The 10,512-nt window shown below is 38.7% G+C and overlaps 1 long non-coding RNA gene across 1 annotated transcript; it reads left to right on the forward strand.

The window, feature by feature from the left end:
• Window positions 1-248: 248 nt before the first annotated feature.
• LOC131227282 (uncharacterized) lies at window positions 249-9,700 on the forward strand. The gene is made up of 5 exons (XR_009162157.1): window positions 249-458; window positions 614-811; window positions 914-1,042; window positions 2,377-2,451; window positions 9,619-9,700. It is a non-coding gene; the product is annotated as an uncharacterized LOC131227282 (long non-coding RNA).
• Window positions 9,701-10,512: the final 812 nt, after the last annotated feature.

The raw sequence follows: 10,512 nt of genomic DNA on the forward strand, positions 1-10,512 counted from the left end.
AGCCCTCTCTCTCCCTCTCTCTCTCTGAGGGCACAATCCCATGGCGAGGAGGAGAAAGCATTTCTCCCGTCGCTCCTCACCGCCGAACTGCCGATTCTCAACTCCCACCAGATGGCGTCCACCCGCTCGAACGACTCAACAAGGTCAGCTCTCTCTCTCTCTCTCTCTCTCTCTCTCTCTCTCTCGTTTCAGCAGCCCGTGATACCATTTTAAAATGCAGTCACCAAGCCTTCCGCCATACATGTAGGTCAGAATCACTCGTCTTTAAGGCCCCCACCATGGACGGTCGGCCATGCTAGACTCGCCCTGTTGGGTTGATGACTTTTCGCTTCTCGATGATGAATCTCCTGCCATTTCATCGTCATCCGTCCATTTGCATAGGGTGTAAGGGTCGGACGAATCATATAATCCATGGTGCCTTCCACGGTTCAGGACACTCGATTAACAGCTCCAATCAGGTAGGGTGTAGGCCACGATGTCTGCTGCACCACTTCCCATAGACTACCATTTCAGGTGGTCCTGCTGATGGTGTACCTTTTTCTCCCCTATTTGGGTCTTTCTCAAAACCCCTGAAAATCAAATTTCCATTTCTTCCCCCTTTTCTAACTTACAGGATCTCAAGAAGATCCAGCGTCATCGGCTCGCCCAACCCCGGCCTTGGGACTTCTCTCACTTCCATTTCTGATCCTCTTTTTATTTTATTTTTCTCCTGTTGATTCGTTGGATTCTTGAAGTTTCTGAAAAAGAATTAGAATAAAACAGGAAAGTCAAGCGAGTGGACGGGATGAGGTACCTGCAAATGCACAGGCAGGTGTGTGTGTGTTTTTAATTATTATTATTATTATTATTATTATTATTATTATTATATTTGTCTTTGTTGAGTTTTGATGGTGTATCGGTTTTGGAAGAGCAGGGCCTTCATCAGGGAGGAAGCCGCGGAAGCCCCACAGGTTCAGGCTGGGGACTGTGGCTCTTTGGGAGATACGGAAGTATCAGTCCTGTGAGCTGTTGATACCCACAGCTACTTTCATTCGATGCGTGGGTATCTGTCTGTTCACCCATTGCTTTTGTTTGGATTGGATGGTTATGATTGTTTGATCAGCCATATGACACTGTTAGGACTGAATGGGCAGTTCAGATTGATGGATTTGACTATTTGAGCATTCTGTACATTTAGTGCCCATTTGGATTGTTGTATTGGTCAATCCAGGATTGGCAATGCTTGCAGTTCAAACAAATTATATATATATATATATATATATATATATTTGCGCCAATCCAGTTTAAAATGCATGCATTGGTCTGTTTTGTATTGACCAATACGAGGTTCCAAATGGGCTCTTGCAATGCTTGGCTTGAATGATTGCTGTTTTAGTTTTGGCGTGTATGTCTGGATATTTTGGCTATAGCTTCCTACTTGGACTCAACTTTTACAATGCTTAGCTTGAACTATTGATGTTTTAGTTTGGGTGAGCATGCTTTGGCCTTAACTTCCTAGTTGAATATAGAACTTGGGATTCTTGGGCTGTAAGCTCTTTTAATGCTCTAAAACAGGGTGATTTTCACACCCACATTTCTTCAAAAGGTACCATGACAGTCTTCAAAAGTTGTGACTTGAAAGTCATAGGTTTGGTTGATTGAACCAATCGATTAATGGATTCCTACTTGGGAGGTTGTAATTGGGCAAGGCTTGCTCTGTTAGAAAGGTTTTCCTACAATGCATATTCCATGTAATGGTGAAAGTTTCATCTGCAAGATCTTTGTAGTCTCCTGATCCAATTTTTAGGAAAGTAGATGGCTCCCTTGCTCATTTGCTCATAGATGTGCTCTTGTGATTTGATTTTGTTCTCTATCTCGAGGTTTGGTTACTAATCTGGTCAACCTCAATCCAACTCAAAACAAAATCATATTGAAACACAATTAAACTTCTTTGATACCATTTTACATGTCAGAAATATCAAAGCACAATAACATTTTATATTAAAAGAACTTGAGAACGCTACAAAAGGTTAGAGCTCTGAGGTGCACAAACCACTACAACATGGCTGGCTTATACAACTTAGGCCCCCTGAAATCAACGAGTATCTTCGGCTATTCTCTATGAATCCAGTGGGGATTAAACAGCAATGTAATAATATAAACGCATACTAGGCAAATTTAGGAATATGTTATGTTTGTGTTCTCAATGAGCTTTTACTTTTGAGCATTTTTCCTTTCTATTGCTGGGTGATCCTTGCTTTTAAGAATCTTATATGGATTTTCATACATTGAAGAGTCTTAATATTCGCACATGTATTAGTCTCATGGTCCTTTTTTTTTTTTTTTTAATTTTTAATTTTTAATTTTTTTTAATTTTTGTTTTTGTTTTTGTTTTAGGTAAGGGAGCTAACTGCTTTCTATTCTAGGGGAGTTAATTATTGGATGGCTGAAGCTTTAGTAGCAATCCAAGATGTATGGGAACTACAAAATATTGTTAGGAGCATGGATGGCCAATCTGTCATTGTTGTTTTTTGCTGCTAAAAACTATTTGAAGTCTATGTTTCCTTTCCATTTGTTGAAATGCTATTCAATGATTGTTGTTCAACTTACGGACCTGAGTTTCTTTGTGGTTTCAAGTTAAGTAGTTATGCTTCAAACTCAAGGTATCCCTAGTAATGGTGGCAACCATCCCTCGTTATGGTGTCGTAACGGCTGTTATGGAAAAATTGACCTCAGAATTGTCTTGTAATGACCTGTAACGGTCCTGTAACGGTTACAATGGCCCTTATGGGGCCAAAATAGTTTTTTTTTTTTAAAAAATAATTTTTTATTAAGCATTATTGCCATTACGGGCACTGTTGCCATTATGGAATACCTTGTTCCAACTAAACTTGATGCTAAATACTCTTATGTAGTTTTAAATTTTTACAACATTCTTCATTCATTCATTTATTTATTTTTGCATCATTTACCTTAAATGATGGGTAGTAAACTTTTGTTTGGAGCAAATGCCTATGTTAAAAGCAAACAAAAAATACTAGATTTTTTAAAAAGAGGTTGATCAAGTCTCATTTCTATGAATAGGGCCTTGTAAACTCCATTCAGTATAAATCATCAACTAAGAGAATTAAAAATGACCTTCCTATACTCTACATAAACGTAATCATTGACATGTTGACATTGGGAGAAAAAGAATGTAATAAATGAACTACCCTAATTCCCTTGATATGATGAGGTACATGAATGATATGTTTCAAACTCCATCTCAAATTGATGCAAAAAGTGTGTATTTGGAAGCATAACTTCACAAATGAAAAACTAATATTGGATTTGGGATTTCCTTCGTAAGTTTTAACAAAACTAAAACGAAAGACTAATGATGAGAATTTTAGTTAGACAGTTCAATCAATTGATCTGAACTATGCATTAAGTTCAGAAAATATTCCTCAAGCTACCATTCAAAAAATGCACTGATTGGATGATCCAATCCATCCTTGATTTGGACTTATTTTCCATACCCTTCCTTGTTCTAGGACATGGATGGGGTGGCTATGATTGCCTAACAAAAGGATTCTTTAGAATGATAAACAATCCATCATGATCTCTAACAAATAGATGGATCGAATTGTTGCTTGGACCTATTTATGTGTAAATGATCTTGACTGTCCAAATTAGAGAGCATTGAATGAGTGGTTAATATTTGTTAGATTGGTGTGATTCTTGCATGGTAGACTAGGAATGTTCGTTGGACCCAATGAACAATCTAGATCAATGGATACAACAGTCCACGAGCCCCAATGCAACCAAATGCAATTAGGAGCACTATAACTTATATTGCTCTAAGAAAATTGAAGCATTTCTCTATTTTCGAAATGATAAAAGGCTAGGGAACTCCTACTAGATTAGATCTCTTGGGCATAAAAGGTGTTGCATCCTTGTCGACTCAGTATTAACTTAGACAATCTAAGCTCCACTATATAGATAGCAATCGTTGGTCACTTTTTTAAATCTCGACTATTCTATGTGAGTCTAAACCAACCTTATTCAAAACAATAGGGTTTACTAGAACTAGAGAACCATTGAGTTATAAGAATGTCACTCACATCCAAAATCCTCTTGAAGAAAATGGTTGAGAGCTACGGATAACATATGTAGAAATAAGTTTATCATTGTGTAGTAAATACATGAACCACATCCCATAATAGATAACAATGACTTGACAAACAAAGAAAAGAAAATAGTAATCAAAATCTTACAAGTTCAACTCAAGAGAATACGTTGTGGAAGACGTGGAGATGAAGAAAAGAGAAATATTTTCTTCATCTCGTTCCCTCTACCAGCCTTATTCATATACCACTTTTTTTTTTTTTTTTGGATCAATGATGATATATTATAAAAAGGCTGAAGCCAAAGCATGCAAATATACAAAAATACAACTACACCCAGTGAAACGCCCCCCAAAGGACGAGAGAAGATTGAAAAATCTATGCTTCCACCCAATCCTTCATATTAAGAATTGCCCTATTGAACACTTGCACCGGTCCACTCATTTTGTTCCTAAAGCAACGACGGTTTCTTTCCCCCCATTAAGGCCATAGACTCGCTAAGAAACTTAATCGCCACAACCTTTTCCCTTCTTTCTCTATCCTCCCACTGTGCCAAGCAATGAGAAATTCCTTTATCGTCTTCGGGAACACCCATAGTAACCTGAACAATTAGAGAAAAAGACCCCAAACCTCCCTGGCAAATACATAGTGAATCAATAAGCATTCCTGAAGCAACACTGGTTTCATATACCACTTATTATAAAAGGTAAGTTTAAAATAAATGGAAATCAAATTGGCAAGACACACCATTATCTCCAAGGATGTGATGCACCATAGGACAACTGAATGTGTACTCTCAAACCCAAAATATACTGTAATACATGCACATCACAAACAGTGTACTCTAAGACTCTAGAGCATGTATATCTTACATGTCAAGCTTGCCAGATTTCGGAGACTGGAATAAGCTAATTGTACTTCCAACGCTTGTGTTGGATGGGATTTGAATTGTAGGCACTTATGTTGGCTGATGTGAGTCACATGCATTTTCGGTTGCTAGCAAAGAACTTATTACTCTTCTGGTGGTTGTTGTATTATGCGACCACACATCCGGGGGATTTAGAATGTTTTGATAGCATTTTTTTATGGCCATAGAATGTCCTGATAGCATCTCTAGTGGCTGCATTATGATTTTTCAACGCCTATGGTGGCTGTATGATGATCCGACATCATTTCCGATGGTTGGATGACAATCAGTCAACACTTTTGACAGTTGTCGGCACATGATGAGGCCCTTTTTATTTCCTGACAAATATGCTAGTAACAACCCTTCAAAACTTCATGACAAATTGTAAGAATGGAAATTGGGGAAATGAACAAAATAAGAGAGATTATAAATAAGAAAGCTATCATGATTCTGATAACATGTTAAATTCAAGAGTGCATTGTGGAAGATGTCGAGATGAAGAAAAGAGGGGGAAGAAAATATTTTTTTTCATCTCTTCCTCTCTCTCCCCCCACTAGCTCTTATTTATAGATCACTTGTTATAAAAGATAAGCTTAAAATAAATGTAAATTGAATTTAAAAGATGCACCATTACCTTCAAGGATATGGTGCACCATAGGATAACTGAATATGTGTACTCTCACAGTCAAATACATTGTAATGTATGCACACCAATGACTGTGTACTCTAACACATCAAGGAAGCCAAAATCTACATCCTAATATCAAAATATACATTATGTCGAGCATGTTGTTGAGTGGTTAGTGTTGTTTAGCAAAACAAAGTGGAGTTTGACAATGTTCAAAAACCTTGTTTTAGATTTTACATCACTATGTATCCTTGTTAAGATATTCTCAAGTTTCTAAGAATGAAAAACATAAATCCTACGATTAGGATTACCTTGATCGATGTCGTCGACGACCCATCACTTGACAGTGTTGATCCTCCAACATAGGAGATCTATTTCAGATTTATCCTAGACAAAGGAGAGTATGGGAGCCACAAGTCAACCCTTGTAGTAGGGACAAGGGAAACACATAGGGCACTTCACTCAAGTGGACCCCACACATGTGCGTGATGTGAAGGAAGTGGGAAGCAAATGGTATACATTAATGCCCAGGGGCGATGTGGGAGATTTTATCATTTCCCCTCTTCCTCTAGGACAACATCCATATACAAGGAGTTAGGGTTTTGGGGAGACCAATTGTGGTACTTTACCATCCACAAGTTTCCACATGCCCTACTACATTTAAATCATGTAATCCCGCCTTATCTTATGTACCTATATATAACTCAATCCCTTCACTATCATGACCAATCTTCTTGCAGATCAAGTGGTGGAACACCATATCTAAACCATCAAATCATCATTAAGTGCAATAATAACCTTTTTATCGATTAAAACAAAAGCTTAATGGTTGAAAACATTTGTAAAAGCTTTTAAAACCTTTTTAAGTGCCGAGCTCAATGGAACACCTCTTAATGAACATTTGATCCCCAAGATCTAATACATAAGTAATTTCTTCGGAAATTAGTGGATCCCTTGTTGGACCATGTGAGCCTTAGTGAGCATTTATGGATGCGCCAAGCTACACCGTCTTTTTTTGGCTACATGACCTCGTCAAGTGAGCCAAAGTACCTATAATCAAGATCTTGAACTCTTCACACACCCTTAAGTCTATGGATTAATCAGATCCGGTACATCCTTAAGTCGATCATAGTCCACGTATGACAAGCCTCTTAGTCTAGAGACTTGAACTCAATCCACCATTTCAAGTGTCCAATAGGTCCAAAAGCAGGAGCCTACTCCCATGGCACACTCACACTCCTATGTGGGGTTGGGCAAGGCACACACCGACATGTCATTGTGCTTGATGGTGGAGACTTTCTTGAGTTGTCATTAGTCCCCTTGCACAAGATGACCACATAATAATGCTAATAACCATAGGTTTGTCCAACAACTTGCTAGATGGTCCTGGCACAATAGAGTACCAAGATCCATGGCCCACAACTCTCCCTTGGTCAGTGATTGTGGTGTCCAATCTCAAGTTCCCAAGGACAACCAATGAAATCCTTCTCCATTAACCTATGTTCACATATGTTTAAGACACTTTCATATTAACTATTGCATTGCAATCTATCCATCAAGGACCCATGATTATCATGATCTACGGTCAAGATCATCAATATGTAATCAATGGATAAGATTCGCATTGGTTTTCCGAGGTGCAACTCTCACATAGACATATGTCAAAAACTTGATAAGCGGTGAATAAAGCAAGGTTAAATCAACAGTGGATGGTGGGTTTGAGAAACTAAATTCAAGTAAAGAAAATACAAAATAAACACAATTGTAGTCATCTGATGGGAAAAGATTTGATCCCAAAATAGATGTGATTTGTAATTTTTGATGTCAAAGCTAATAGAGTGTAATGCGCAAAGCATATGTCAGATGAAATCATAATAAGATAAACAAGCAAAATGAACAAAGTCAAACAGGATTCAACTCACCCTAATACTGTGTTAGCAAAACCAAAGATAAGAAATACAAGAGATACAAATATATTTATATTGAAAAGGTTTATATACTCTTTACAATATCATCATTATTATTTTATGTACAAGTGAGAAATATAAAGAAGAAAACCTTCAAAAGGGGAGCCTTAGTAGAGAAGGGAAACACAAGCACACACATCAAGTGTTTGGTATATGATTGCCATCATAGTTTTAATTTCTATAACTGAGGACTTGACTCGAATTTGTTTATTTGGGTTGAGTCAACATGCAATTCCGAGTTCAATCTTTTACATCTTTATAAGAAAAAAAAAAACCCCACAAAATGGTTAACCCAGATTTGCATTGAACCAAGTGATTTGGTTTGAGTCACTTTGTGTCAATGGTTTCAATGGAGTAAGGCTTTTGGTCATGAAACCTCGTCTAGTTGAGTTGACTGCGTTGCTAGTCAAGCCACAACAGCTTTAGAACTATGATCCTTATACATGAGATTGTTGTATCTAGCTCCCAAATGTGCCAAACAAATGCTAAGATAGTTGCTTCAAGGTGAATATGAGAAATCTACCCAATGTCTATCTTCATGAGAAGAAATCTGCTTCCTTAAGGTTAAGGTGCTAGGGAGGGGGACACTCCTCTAGTCAAGGAATGGTGAGGAGAGAATCACCTTCTATCCACATCTTTCGTAAATTGATGCTGGCTCAAAAGTTACTCCTGTACTTGGACGCCATCATGTAGCCTAATTTGAAACTAGTCGTGGGAGTTTCTCAACAAATTGAATGGCTTGTTGGGGTGATAGTAGATCTTGCTAGCCTACATTTGGTTTGCAACTAGCCAACTTCTTGATAATACTTCAGAGCAGTCATGAAGGAGAGCCCTTTAACTTCCCTTGTTGGAGCATTAATGGGAACGAAGACTCTTACATTTAGCTCCTTCAAAATTTCCTGAACTATTGGAACAAACTCCCTCATTATAGAAACTCTCATTTCCCACAGGAGGGCACAACCATTTCTGGATTCTGCAAAAGAGTGGAATGTGTTTGGGTACATGTCTACGTCAAACACGCCTAGCCATGATTATTCCTGGAATCTGCAATGAATTGTCGAAGAAATCCTCCTCTTGACTAATCAGTTGTTATAATCTTCTCCTTCGATGCAAGCCACAAATTGCTCTCTTTTGAATGTGTTTATTCCCTTCTAGTTGGTTGAGATCATCAGTGTGATTGATTATTAGGCCATGTTGCTTCCAATGGTGCCAATGGTTTAGACTGCCTGGATCCCCTATGTGTGTCACATGTACAATGTACTTAGTGATTGAGATCTTTGAAATGGCAGGGAATGCAGAACTTGATATGCCTTTGTCTAGAGAAGTTTGTCTCAATTCCTTGCCTTCAATGATCTCTATGCTTTCTACTGCTCACAACATATACTTCTCACTAAATCCAAAATTTTGGTTTATGAAATCAAAATTCATCCTAACTGTATTGAATGCATTTGGCAATACATTGTTGCTATGAGGAATTACATGGTCCAATGATATGCATGGTATCCCTCAGGTGTTCTATTTTTACATCATTGATCCAGACTGTAGGTTTGATAGGCCTCACAATGGATGGACCATGCCCTTAAATTCTTCTTTGTAGGATGACCCAACCCCAGTATTGGTGACTGTAACTAGTTAGATGGCAACATTCCACAACCCATTGAAAAGGCAGCCAAAGGTTTGAGTTGCTTAACTCTTTTGCTTTGGTAGAATTTTGGGGTATGGTTCATCCAAAATGGTGCTCATCAAATCATTATGGGCTGACCATTGAAGGGACTGAACCAACGGTTCCATTAATACAAACTGAAGACTCGAGGAAGCGATGCATGTTCTTGCATCGAGGATCATACAATTCCTCCGCCACTATTACTAGTTGAAATTTGAACTTCTATAAGATATGTGCCCTTGTGCATCCAAGGCGATGATATTTCCATTTTCTGTGGGGCTTAAGTTCATTTTGTCCACTTCTTGCCATGAATTTGACATTTCATAGATATGTGGATTACTTCATCTAAGTAGGTGATATTTCTGCAGGCAGCTAAAGATTATTTGGTCCATTTGTTCGAAGACGGAATGATTTGTGCCTTCTAGGCAAAACGTGTTACGCTTAGTAAGTTTGATTTCTTAAAAATGATCCCTTTATCTTAGCCATCCATTTGTTTTGTAAACTATGGGCAACCTGCCAAATTTGTGAATAGGCATGATTATTCGACAAGGTATCTACACTATGGGAGCCACTTGATGGACTGATAGGATCATGCACCCATATGGGACTCCCACTTTTATGGGATGGCACGACCCAATGAGGCCAAGACCATGACCAATGCCTTTTCAGCTTGATTAGGGCTAGGGGTTAGGTGATCAGAGCCTGGCCTGGCCCTAGCTTGACGCATTGATACTAGGGCTGCAACTTGGGTATGGGAAAACCTGAACCCAACTGGCCCAAGCTGAGTATGGCTTGAATCGTCAAGCTCCTTGGGTTGGGTTCAGGTTGAAAAATGCCAACCAGATTTGAATTTCTGTTGATTAAATTTGGGTCGGTTTAGGTTGGGTTTGGAGTAATCACATGTAATTGGTCATGTTAGGTTGGGGTTGGTCACCTTGTGTTGGAATTCTGATAAGGTTAGCTGTCAGATTGTAGGTTGGGTCCTCTTGGTGTCGGGTTGTGCTTGGGTTGACCCTCAACCCAACCTGCCCAAGTTGAAACGGTAAACAACATCACGGTGGCCCTTAGAAAGCTTTCAACGGTGAGTTTCATTACCACTGCAGCTTCCTTTGGTGTTGTCCACCAGAGATGTGGACCTGCTTCATTTTTAGTATCATACCATAAAATGATCTGATAAAAGCGATGAATGGCGTGGATAAAACACTTACATCACGTTGGGCCGCACAGAGCCCTGCCTGGACAGATTACCGTCCGGGCGGGGG

The sequence above is a fragment of the Magnolia sinica genome, chromosome 15 (assembly GCF_029962835.1).
Source record: "Magnolia sinica isolate HGM2019 chromosome 15, MsV1, whole genome shotgun sequence".
Classification (NCBI taxonomy): Eukaryota; Viridiplantae; Streptophyta; class Magnoliopsida; order Magnoliales; family Magnoliaceae; genus Magnolia; species Magnolia sinica.